A 12,483-nucleotide genomic window follows, 5' to 3' on the forward strand; every position below is an offset into this window, starting at 1 on the left:
GTCCTCCTGCAAAAGCCCCCTCATGACAACATACTACCAAGAGGTGCACAAGCTTGAGGACAAATTCTAGGGGATCGAGCTGCATCACATCCCCCGAAAGGACAACAATGTTGCCGACTTTCTTGTAAAATTGGCCGTCAGGCGGGATCCATCCCCAAGCGGGGTCTTCATCAACAACGTCCACGAGCTGTCTGCCCACTTCCTGGAAGGTCTGGTCTAGACACACCCCGACACCTAGCTGATGCCCGGGGGCTCTAACCTTGATGCCAAGCCAGCGCTCAGGGGCTCTAATCCCAGTACCTCCATGATGACATCACCCACCAACATCGCCATATTGGCACTCGATCAAACCGACTGGCAAGCGCCGCTACTCATGTACCTCCTCGAGGAGGTTCTCCCACCCAAAAGGATTAAAGCCCAATGGATCGCTCGACACGCCAAGACCTTCGTCATGCTCGGTGATGAGCTCTACAAATGGAGTCCATCGGGGGTGCTCATGAAGTGCATCTATGGTAGAACCTCCTAAATTATAGAACCCACATGCACCTATCACTGTCCAAAGACCTCTAACGACTATGCATATGTTCCCGGTAACTTAAGAAGTCTATCGGGTGTCCTCGAGGAACCCTGAATCATCCATGATTTTCGAGCAGGATCCCATTACAGAGTCATTGCAGTATTACAACATTTATTCAAATATCTACATCAGAGTAAATTAGTGGAAGTCTTACGATAACTTTGTTTACAAACCAGTTGTTTTTAGACCTTACAAACTAAGTTCGATAATTATTACAAACCATAGTAGTAGTGGAGTGGCATTAGTATCATAATACAAACACACAATATAAGTATCCTGCCAAAGGATCACACATTCACTTATCATCATCGACCTGAACAATAGTCATGCAGCACGGTCCAAAACAGACCTGCTCATGAGGCTCACCTACAACAAGGGTCAACGGACCCTAAGTACAAAAGTACTCAACAAGACTTAACCGAAATTAAGACTGAGAAGACTCAGGAATGCAGGCTCAGGGATTCAAGGTATGGCTTTAGCAATGATCAAAGTTCTTTTGCGTAAAAGCTCTTTAACAAAATTCTTTATATCAACATTTTTATCATCAAAAAGATCATATACAAAGCTGACATGGTCCGTACTGAGATCATGAAACTTTGTATCCAACACTTTCTCAAACCTTACTCAAGTTCCAGTTATTAAACTACAATGATGAATAGTGAGTTGAGTCTCTATAATCGAGGAGCAACAATGATTCGAACTGATTAAAACCTAGCTGAGGATTCCAGACAACACGACATATGCAAGTCCCTGACCTACATATACCAACCTACCCTTAGGTCCCCTAAAATAAGAACGGGTCTACGCAACCTGAGAATACAGTACTCCACCAATCCAGCCCATTGCCACGTGGGTACACGCTATTCCTGCCATCTCTCCACTCCCAGTGCGTGAGTGGCCATTTTTGTAATAGAATAGCTGAGTTAAGGCTTACCGGAGTATGTGGTTAGTACTACAAAGCCTCACCTCATGCAATTCAATAACAGACGGACCTTAATCGACATAGGCGGAAAGAAGCCGCTCACAAGACCTCCATGTCTTGTGGCTCTCACACACCGAGTCTGCCTGGTCTAGATTTATTACTCCACATGCTCATATCTCATGATAACATAAGTAACCAAACATAAACAAAGATCCATGTAAAACTCACAGGTGACAGGTAATCACCCAACTTTTATCTGTCTAAGCATGGCTAAGCATAACTAGGCATTTACGAAGTAAAACTGGTAACAAGATAGATATAGAAAAACAAGGTTGGTAATGCACCAATTAGGTTTCCACTTGACTCCTAATCACTTAATTTAGTATATAAAAGCAAAAGCGATAAAAATTTGTAAAACACAAGGTATGTTTAAATGCATCCGGGGCTTGCCTTGGTTGGCGGAAAGGTCAGGTTCCTCAGACGTTCCATAATTATCAGATCTAACCTCAACAGATGGATTAACTTCCTCCACAACTTGATTAACTATCACGTGTTCACCTTCGTTCACTACACGTAGTAATAATGCCATGTTTAACATGATGCGAGATACAAAAATATGATGCTCGATGATGGATGCAAAATTAACAACTTGAATACAACTTTCCTTCGCGGTACAGTTACAAGTCAAACTAACTAAACCTTTTTCGTAACACTTACTTCAATTGCCAAGGATCATTACCAACTAATGACCCAAGGTCATCACTCAATCCAAAATTTCAAACAAAACCTAAATCATTAAAGGTTACTATTTGCTTTTATGAATTAATTATTTAATTAAAAATTATGAAATAAATCAACTTGTTCGAATTGAGTTCAAAATTTTTGTAAAGGTTCATCACATGATAACTAAGTGGCAAAACAATTTTCATAATTTTTGGATAATTAATAAAGCCTAGAAAAATCATGGAAACTCATTTATTAATTAATTGAGCAATTTTTATCACATTCAAAAAGTACTGAAAAACAACATTTCATATTTTGCCTAAATAATATACATCATAGAGAGGTTATACAAAAATTTTCATAATTTTTGGAGCTCGAAATAATTCTACACAAAAATAACAAAAGCATACACTATTCATTCATTTCTAAAAAAGGAAAATTCATTTTCAAATCACCCGCTCACTGACAGCCCGACCCCACTTGTCATCCCCGACCTCCCGCGCTGACTTCGGCGATGACGCGCTGACCGGTGATTTCTCGCCATCGGTGGGATCAACGGCGACAACGAGAGTACCAACACACTCCCCTCATCACCCCGCATCGATTGAGTGTACTATCGAGACTAATTACAGCGGTGCACGAGCTTGCCAACGGCCTTAGCGGACACGGTGGCGTGGCTGCGCTATGCCGATGACGTGAGACCGATAGATCATAAACAAATAGCATGGGAAGGTTTAGTAGCTCACCCCGAACACGACTGAGCAGAGAGCAAGACCGGAGGAGCAACGATGAAGCGATTTGACATGCGTAGCACCCACGACGGAGCAAGTGACGATGACGGTGATGCTTCAGTGACTGTGATGAACAAAAGGACCAATCAACTGGGTATAAAGTAGTACAGCATCAAGGTGAAACTGAAACAAGGCTTCGCAAGAGCAGCGGCTCACCAGAGAGCCACGGCCACGGTGAAGCGCACCCGACGGTGATGCTGCCGGTCGCGAAGAAGAAACACGACGAGCGGCAGTTCCCGATGAAGTCAGGTGACTAAAGCTGGCTGGCTGGGTGTGCAAGGAACTAGCGAAGCTATGTAGCGCTTTGCTGAGATGGTACAGGCACTGGATCGATGGCGAGAGCATGACGGAGCTATGGCGGCGACGACGCCTAGGCTATCAAGGACGGCCAGGAAGCAAGAGGAAGCCTCGATGCGGCCTTCTCCATGCCAGCGCAACGCTAAAGGCGGCCATGATCGTGCTTGGAAGCAGAAAGAAGATCGCTGGCGGTGACAACTGCCCGCTGGTACTGTTCATCTTATTTACAAAATTGCCATTTGATTTAAAAACCAAATTACTCCCAAATTTATGTAACAATTTAAAAATCTCCAAAAATAAAAGTTGTTCAAAATCCAAAGTTCTACAACTTTGTTTTTATACCCATAACCAAATTCGGTCTACATTTTGAAATGCAAGTTTAAATTCAAAAAGGGGTCATTTTAAGAATTTATGCCTTTTCAAATTACTTCAAATTTTTCATAACAACTTTGAAAACTCCAAAAACAAACTTTGTATAACTTGACAAGCTCTACACTTTTGCTTTTAGACTCAAACCCAAAATGTGCTTAGATTTTGAAATGGGTTTTCCAGGGTAAAATTAAATGTTGAAATCAGGGTTCTTCGGAAATTCAAATCAATACAAAGATTTTAACTCAATTCAAGCCATACAAGCCAACACATATAACATAAAGGTAAACTTGTTTTAGTGTATGCATATCAAAAATTTTCACTAACACATGAATGATGTGCTATTCATATGATGACATGGCAGGTTTTAGTACTTAAAACACCTAAGGTGTTACAATCCATCCCCCTAAAAGAAATCTCGTCCCGAGATTCAAAGTCATAGGGTAAGTAATGGAAAAGGAAATGTGTCAGTCCAAAAACATCCAAAACTTGTCCATAAAACAACGGAGGTTCCTTTACAAACATGATTCGTAACAACAAAGCAAAACTAACATTATTCTATATCGACGCAAGAAACTCTGGAAATTTTTCTAACAAGTAATCTTCGGATTCCCAAGTAGCTTCTTCTTCGGAATGTTGATTCCATTATATCTTGTAGAACTTGATTGTCCTCCTTCGAGTGACATGATCTTTCTGATCCAGAACTTGGATAGGATATTCGGAATAGGTCAAATCAGGTTCAAGTTCCACTCCTTCAACCTCAACATTCTGCTCAGGCACTCGGAGACACTTCTTTAATTGAGAAACATGGATCACCTCATGTACGGCGGAGAGATGTTCTGGTAATTTCAAGCGATATGCCACTTTTCCATACCTCTCTAAAATTTTAAATGGTCTAATATATCGAGATGCCAACTTGCCTTTAACACCAAAATGGGTAACTCCCTTCATTGGTGATACCTTCAAATATACAAAATCTCCCTTATTAAACACCAATGGTCTACGTCATTTATCTACATAACTCTTTTGTTGGGACTGAGCTATCTTTAAATTACTTTGCATTTGCCTAACCTTGTCTTCTGTTTCTTTCACAAGGTCAACTCCAAAGAACCTTCTTTCCCTGGGTTCAGACCAACTCAGCGACATTCTACATCTACGACCATAGAGTGCTTCAAATAGAGCCATTCTAATACTCTCCTGATAACTATTGTTGTATGAGAACTCAGTCAAAGGCAAACATTCATCCCACTTATTGGAATAGTTAAGAACACAACATCTTAACATATCTTCTAGTACTTGATTGACCATTTCTGTCTGACCATCAGTCTGTGGATGATAAGCTGTACTATATATGAGTTTCATACCCATCGAAGGCTGCAATTGTTTCCAAAAACTAGAGACTGTCGATGCAGGACCCATGGGGTTTCCCACGGAGAAGAGAGAAGAAGACCTAGTTCAACTAGGATTCCCTACATGTAATCCTACTAGGACTAGTTACACATAATCCTACTAGGATCTCTACTTTGTAACCAACTAGGACTACCGCCTCTCCTGGACTATATAAAGGAGGGCGGGGGTCCCTAGATCGACACCTACACATAACCGATAGAACTCACAACCACAACATACCTCACAACACAACAAATAGTGCAGGGTGCAATATACTATCCATACCAGACTGGACGTAGGGCGCTGTGACTTTCCGATGTGCTGAACTAGTATAAATCATTGTCTCCCTGCGTTTACCTTTGAGTTCCTGCAAATGCTGATACCCCTCTGAACAAATCACCGTCCTGGGTACCCCGTGATGGGTTGCCGGTGGTAAAACATCGACAGTTGGCGCACCAGGTTGGGGTTCTCGGCGCTTTGCGTTTGAGAGCTTGGTGGACCTCAAAAAAAACTCACCGCGACACTCATCGGCTCTCGTCGACAACTCGCTGTAGCTCATAAGACTCATCGCAACACTCGTCAGCCTCGTCGACAACTTACGATGGCTCTCATCAGCCTCATCAACAACTCAACATACTGGTGGACAACACGCCATGCTCACAAAGCTTCATCAGCGTCGTTCATGGAGGCAGGTCGGCAAGAAGAATCCAATAACTTTAGCCATCATCTCGCATGCGCGTCGAACAAGTACAACTACTGATGCCTTTAATCATCATCACCATGGATACATCAAGAAATATACATCCACACAAGCCACTCCATCGGGATCATCGAGCATAAGTTGGACTACAATGTCGCCTCCGTCTAAGGCTTCAACACGGATCATGGCAAGTACTTAGAATCGCCCGGTAGACATACGCTAACTCTAGTCAGACAAGAAGTCAGCTCCCACACCAAGCAGAACTTGGACATGACGAGTTTTGGAGATCTACCTAGATACGACAAACCAAGACCATATGACAATGCATCAAAGCAAGATGACATCATACATATATACCTAGATGTCATCAACCTGTACATACATGCAACATGTATAGGCTTCACGTGCTTACTGGCAGCCAATGCCTTCTTGGTTGGATTTCTACTCCAAGCACGAACTGCAACCCACTGCTCTATCATGGTGTACAACAACTTGACCATGGCAACTAACTACTCTGTCGTGGTGTCAACAACTCGGCGACTCCGCCTACGCTCGATGTAACAACGAACAACTACTCGGATGCTACACCAACTATTTGGCTGCACATTCGACTACTTGGCTGCACATTCGACTACTTGGCCGTGCCGACCGACTACCCGACTGTGGTAATCGACTACTTGGCTGCGGTGATCGACAACGCGGCCACAAACCAAGCTAAGTCACGTCTCATTTTTTATATATTTCAGATATTATTCATATATGTCTCTGGGAAGACACAAAAATCATCATGCGAGCAAACATAGTGCTCTAAAGTCAAATCATCATGCGAGCAAACATAGTGCTCAAGATACAAAAAATCATCATGTGAGCAAACATAGTGCTCTAGGTCTTCTCTTAACGGTCGCCAAATTCCTTAGGTAGAACACGCCTTAATCCATGAAGCTTGTCTACTCACATGGATGGTCACAAACCGAGTGCTAGGCTCACATGGTCACATCATGAACCTCTGAACCATATGCTAGAGATTCAAGTGCTTAAACGTAACAGGACACTACCTGAGGAATTTGCATGGCCTAGCAAGAGCAAGACGCAAAAAGTTTATATGCATTTCATAATGCCAGGGCCCGCCCCTGATTGATTATTCAAATATGGGACATGCTCCCAACTTTATATCCGAATGTCATTTACAACATATTTTTATGTTTAACATGCAGGAAAGCTACATCTGTACCATGAGATCAGGAAAAACACGCTCCTGAGAGCTACTTTACTCAGATAAGTCAAGAAACAACCTGGTTTGATCAAACAAGAACCCCGATGAGGTACGACAAGAACCAAGACAAGCTTAGAAAGAACCTAGATTGATCAAAAAAGAACCCCGACATGGTGCGGCAAGAACCAAGACAAGCTTAGAAAGAACCTGGATTGATCAGAAAAGAACCCCAACAAGGAGAGACAGAGATCAAGTCAAGATCAGAAAGAACCCATATTGAAGAAAAACAACCCAAACAAGTTGGGAACAGAAATCAAGACAAAAAAGAACCTGGAGTGATCAGAAAACAACCCAAATGAGGTACATACAAGTTCAGAAAGAACCTGGACAGAGTGCAAACAACCTGAAAGAGGTACATCAAGAACCAGAGAAGTCTAGAAATGACCTGGATGAATAAAAACAACTTAGAAGAACGTCACGGCTTAGTCAAACACTAAGCTCGGGGGTTCGACATTCGCTTCAACTACGCCTGGGGGCTCGGATTTAAAGACGAAGGACCAAGAATATAAGAACTCAAGACTACAACAAATGACAACACATCAAGACCCTTCATTTGATTTCTTTTCGAAAGAAAAGAACTCAGAGAAGGCTCGGGGGCTACGGGATGCATAACCCTAGAAATTTTTTAAGACAAGAATCTAGACCCTCCAACCTTTGCAAGCAAAAGCAAGAGGCTCGGGGGCTACACTCAGTGAGTGCAATTTTTATGAAAAATTGCACCCACCGAAAAAGAACTCGGAGCAACCAAGAAGACTAAAGGGACCCTCTGGCTTCTTGTCCCAACAAGCAAGAGGCTCGGGGGCTACACTCACTGAGTGCACTTTTTTAGAAAAAAAGTACACATCAGTCATGACGAACCAACCAAAAGAAGACCATCTCAAGGTTTCACTTTAGAAGAACCTAGAACGGATTTACAACAACTCAATGAAGACCAAGAAGAATAAGAAGGCTTTCGAAGCTCATCCATGAGATGCTTAGGGGCTTGTCGATGCGGGACCCATGGGGTTTCCCATGGAGAAGAGAGAAGAAGACCTAGTCCAACTAGGATTCCCTACATATAATCCTACTAGGACTAGTTATACGTAATCCTACTAGGATCTCTACTTTGTAACCGACTAGGACTACCGCCTCTCCTGGACTATATAAAGGAGGACAGGGGTCCCTAGATCGGCACCTACACATAACCGACAGAACTCACAACCACAACATACCTCGCAACACAACAAATAGCACAGGGTGCAATATACTATCCACACCAGACTGGACGTAGGGCGCTGTGACTTTTCGGCATGCTGAACCAGTATAAATCATTGTCTCCCTACGTTTACCATCGAGTTCCTGCAAACGCCGATACCCCTCCAAACAAATCACCATCCTGGGTACCCCGTGATGGGTTGCCGGTGGTAAAACATTGACAGAGACAAACTATGTACCCCTATCTGACACTATGGTCTTTGGTACTCCATGTAGGCTCATGATTCTTGCTAAATACATCTTGGCATATTGGATAGTAGGATATATACTCTTGACTGGAAGAAAATGTGCTGACTTAGTTAGTCGATCTACAATAACTCATATTGAATCAAAACCTTTAGATGTCTTGGGTAGACCAACGATAAAGTCCATACTAATATTCTCCCACTTCCAAGCTAGAATAGGTAATGGCTGTAACTCTCCAGCAGACCTCAAATGTATAGCTTTCACCTTTTGACAAGTATCACACTTTGCTATATACTGGGCAATTTCTATCTTCATTTTGGTCCACCCAAACCTCTGTTTCAAATCATGGTACATCTTATTACTTCCTAGATGAATAGATAACCTAGTAGCATGTGCCTCTTCAAGAATTGACTATCACAACTCAGGAACCTTTGGTACCACTAAGCGATTCTTGAACCATAACACACCTTCATCATCTACTTTGAAGCATTTCGCTTTCCCATTCCTGATTCTTTCTTTGATATGGGCTATACCCTTATTTTCTTTCTGAGCAGCAATAATCTGGTCTCGAATAGTGGCTTCAACAGTTATATTAGTCAAACTACCTTGTTGAATTACCTCTATACTCAACTTTTCCATCTCTTGGCATAAAGTCAAATCCATTATTTTCACTGCCAGACAATTGCAATGACTCTTTCGACTGAGGGCATCTGCAACCACATTTGCTTTTCCAAGGTGGTAATGTACCTCCAAGTCATAATCTTTAATCAATTCTAACCATCTTCTTTGTCGCATGTTCAACTCTGATTGAGTAAAGATATACTTTAAACTCTTGTGGTCTGTATAAATATGGCACGTATTACCAAGCAGGTAATGCCGCCAAATCTTCAGAGCATGGACAACTACTGCTAACTCCAAATCATGAGTCGGATAGTGTTCTTCATGTTGCTTAAGTTGTCTGAAGGCATAGGCAATGACTCGGCCTTCTTGCATCAGTACACATCCTATACCAATACCCAAAGCATTACAATAAACGTCAAATGACTTCTCGATATCAGGTTGGGCTAATACTAGGGCAGTAGTTAACAGTCTCTTCAAAGTCTAGAAAGCTTCTTCATAATCAGATGACCAGACAAAATTGGCTTGGTTCTTCAACGACCCAGTGATGGACTTAGATACTCTAGAGAAATCTGGAATAAAACGATGGTAATACCCTGCCATTCCCAAAAAACTCTGAACCTGATGAACAGTGGTTGACAGTTTCCAATCAAGTACATCCTTAACTTTGCTTGGGTCAACAGCAACTCCTTCAGCTAACAAGACATGTCCAAGAAACTGTACTTCCTTAAGCCAGAAGTCACACTTATTGAACTTAGCATATAGTTGATGTTCTGTCAAGTGGGTCAGGACAATTCTGAGATATTCTGCATGTTCCTTCTTGTTCTTGGAATATACTAGGATGTCATCAATAAACACCACTACAAACTTGTCTAGCTCAGGCATGAATACTGAATTCATCAGATACATGAAATGAGCTGGAGCATTTGTCAAACCAAAAGACATTACCAAGTATTCATATATTCCATATCTTGTGGTAAATGCTGTTTTAGGAATATCTTCAGACTTAATCTTGATTTGGTGATAGCCTAACCTTAAATCAATCTTGGAGAAAACTTTGGCTCCGACCAGTTGATCAAAAAGCAAGTCTATCCGAGGTAAGGGATACTTATTCTTAATGGTCACTTCATTCAATGGATGATAGTCAACACATAACCTCAGAGTCTCATCTTTCTTTTTTACAAAAATTGCAGGACATCCCCAAGATGATGAACTAGGTTGAATAAACCCTTTCTCAATCAACTCTTGCAACTGAGTCTTCAACTCGGCTAATTCCTTGGGAGGCATCCTATAAGCTCTCTAAGAGATCGGAGCCATTCTAGGTTTTAACTCTATATTAAACTGAACATCCCTATCAGGTGGTAGACCGGACAAATCCTCTAGAAAAACATTAGGGAATTCATAAACTACCGGGATATCTCTAATCTCCTTGACAAAAGTTGCACAAACTCTTTCCACTGATCTCCTTAAGGTTGGAAGTTGGATAAGAAGCTAAGAATTACTATTAGGCAAACTCACCCTTAATGTTCTATTCAAAGCATCTATAACAGCCTTATGCTGATACATCCAATTCATTCCCAAGATCACATCTATATCTTGATCCTTAAGAATAATCATGGTAGTGGGAAAAATATGCCCACCCAGGTTTATGGGTACCTAGTATACCATTTTCTTAGTACACAGACGTCCCCCGGGTGACTGTATAAAGAAATTTTCCTTTGTTTCCCCAATTAGAATTTCATGCTTTATGACAAAGGTTCTATTGATGAATGAATGAGATGCACCAGAATCAAAAAGCATAACAGCAAGGTGATCAGCGATAGGAAACATACCCATCATCATTGGCTCCCCTTCCAGAATTTCCCTAGCTTGAATATAGAACACCTGTCCTGTCTTCCTTTCATCTTTGCCCTTCTGAGCATTCTGATTGTTGTTCTTGTTCTGTGCTTGACCCTATTGTTGATTGGTAGGGGCCTTCTGAGAATTTGAATTATACTGTTTGGGATACGGACATTCCCTAGAGAAATGACCAGACCTTCCACAATTGTAACATAGATAACTGTGACCCTAGGGTGTTGGAGTAGGAACCCCAGAAGCATTGGTCTGTTGTGGATTCTGATAAGTTGTGGCAGGACGGACATTTGATTGTTGCCCGGCTTGGAACTGCGGTGGATGATAAGGAGGACGATAATGGTTGACTGGATGATAGATTATCTTTTGCCTCTTTTGATTTCCACCAAAAGATCCAAACGGCCCACTCTTTTTCTTCTTGATCTCCTTATGCTGCCGATACTTTTCCTCAGAAGCAATTGCAATATTTACTGCCTTATGATAAGTAACATTGGTATAGGTAGTCATCATTGTCTGTAGCTTGGTATTCAGACCTCACATAAACCATTTCTTTTTCTTAGCTTCTGTGTTGACATGTTCAGATGCATACTGTGACAGGTGATTGAATCTACCCACATATTGCGTAACCGTTTGATCCCCTTGCTTCAAAGCAAGGAACTCATCCAGCTTCATGACCATCACTCCCTCTGGGATATAATGGGCTCGGAAGGTTGTACGGAACTCAGCCTAAGTTATTGGAATGCCAATTGGTTGCATAGCCACTAGATTTGCCCACCAAGCACCTACTGCACCTCTAAGTTGCTAGGCGGCAAACACAGGTTTCTACATCTCCGTGTATGGAATAAAATCAAATTTCTGCTCTATGATCTGAAGCCAATCATCAGCCTCCAGTGGTTCGTTGGCCTTGGTGAACACTGGTGGTCTTGTATCTATAAAATCAACATACGTAGCCTCCTACCTGTTATAATTGTGGCCACAGTTTCCTTGCACCATATTCTAATTACTCTGAGCTATCTCTCGAAGCAATCGAGCATTTTCAATAGTCACATTGACAAGGGCGGTGATAGCATTAGCCAGATTTGGTGGAACTGGTGGTGGATCAGGAATACCATCTTCATCTTGTGAAGTACCAGGAATATGCGAACCCCGCATATGACACATCTGTTCATAACAAACCAAACTTTACTCACAAGCCTTTATTAAACGATAAAAGAGCTTACTACAATGCATTACATTGGTTCACTTATTTAAGCACAAGCCCACACCTAAACAAGACTACTTAACTTAACTAGATCTCATTATTTTACAACTCTATTCTTCTCATCGACCACATCAAACCTCATGATCGGTATCCATTCCGAAAACATTTCTGCCTTCATTATCACTTTCATCTACCATCACTAATTCTTCTGGATCTTCTTCTTCTTCCTCTTCAAGTTCATCATTATCAGCAATGATGACACTAGGGTCCATTCCATCTGCTTGAGGTTCATGATTTGGATCCAGGAGGTTGCTCAGCCTATGGACTTCTTC

Source organism: Miscanthus floridulus, chromosome 7, assembly GCF_019320115.1.
Source record: "Miscanthus floridulus cultivar M001 chromosome 7, ASM1932011v1, whole genome shotgun sequence".
Lineage (NCBI taxonomy): Eukaryota > Viridiplantae > Streptophyta > Magnoliopsida > Poales > Poaceae > Miscanthus > Miscanthus floridulus.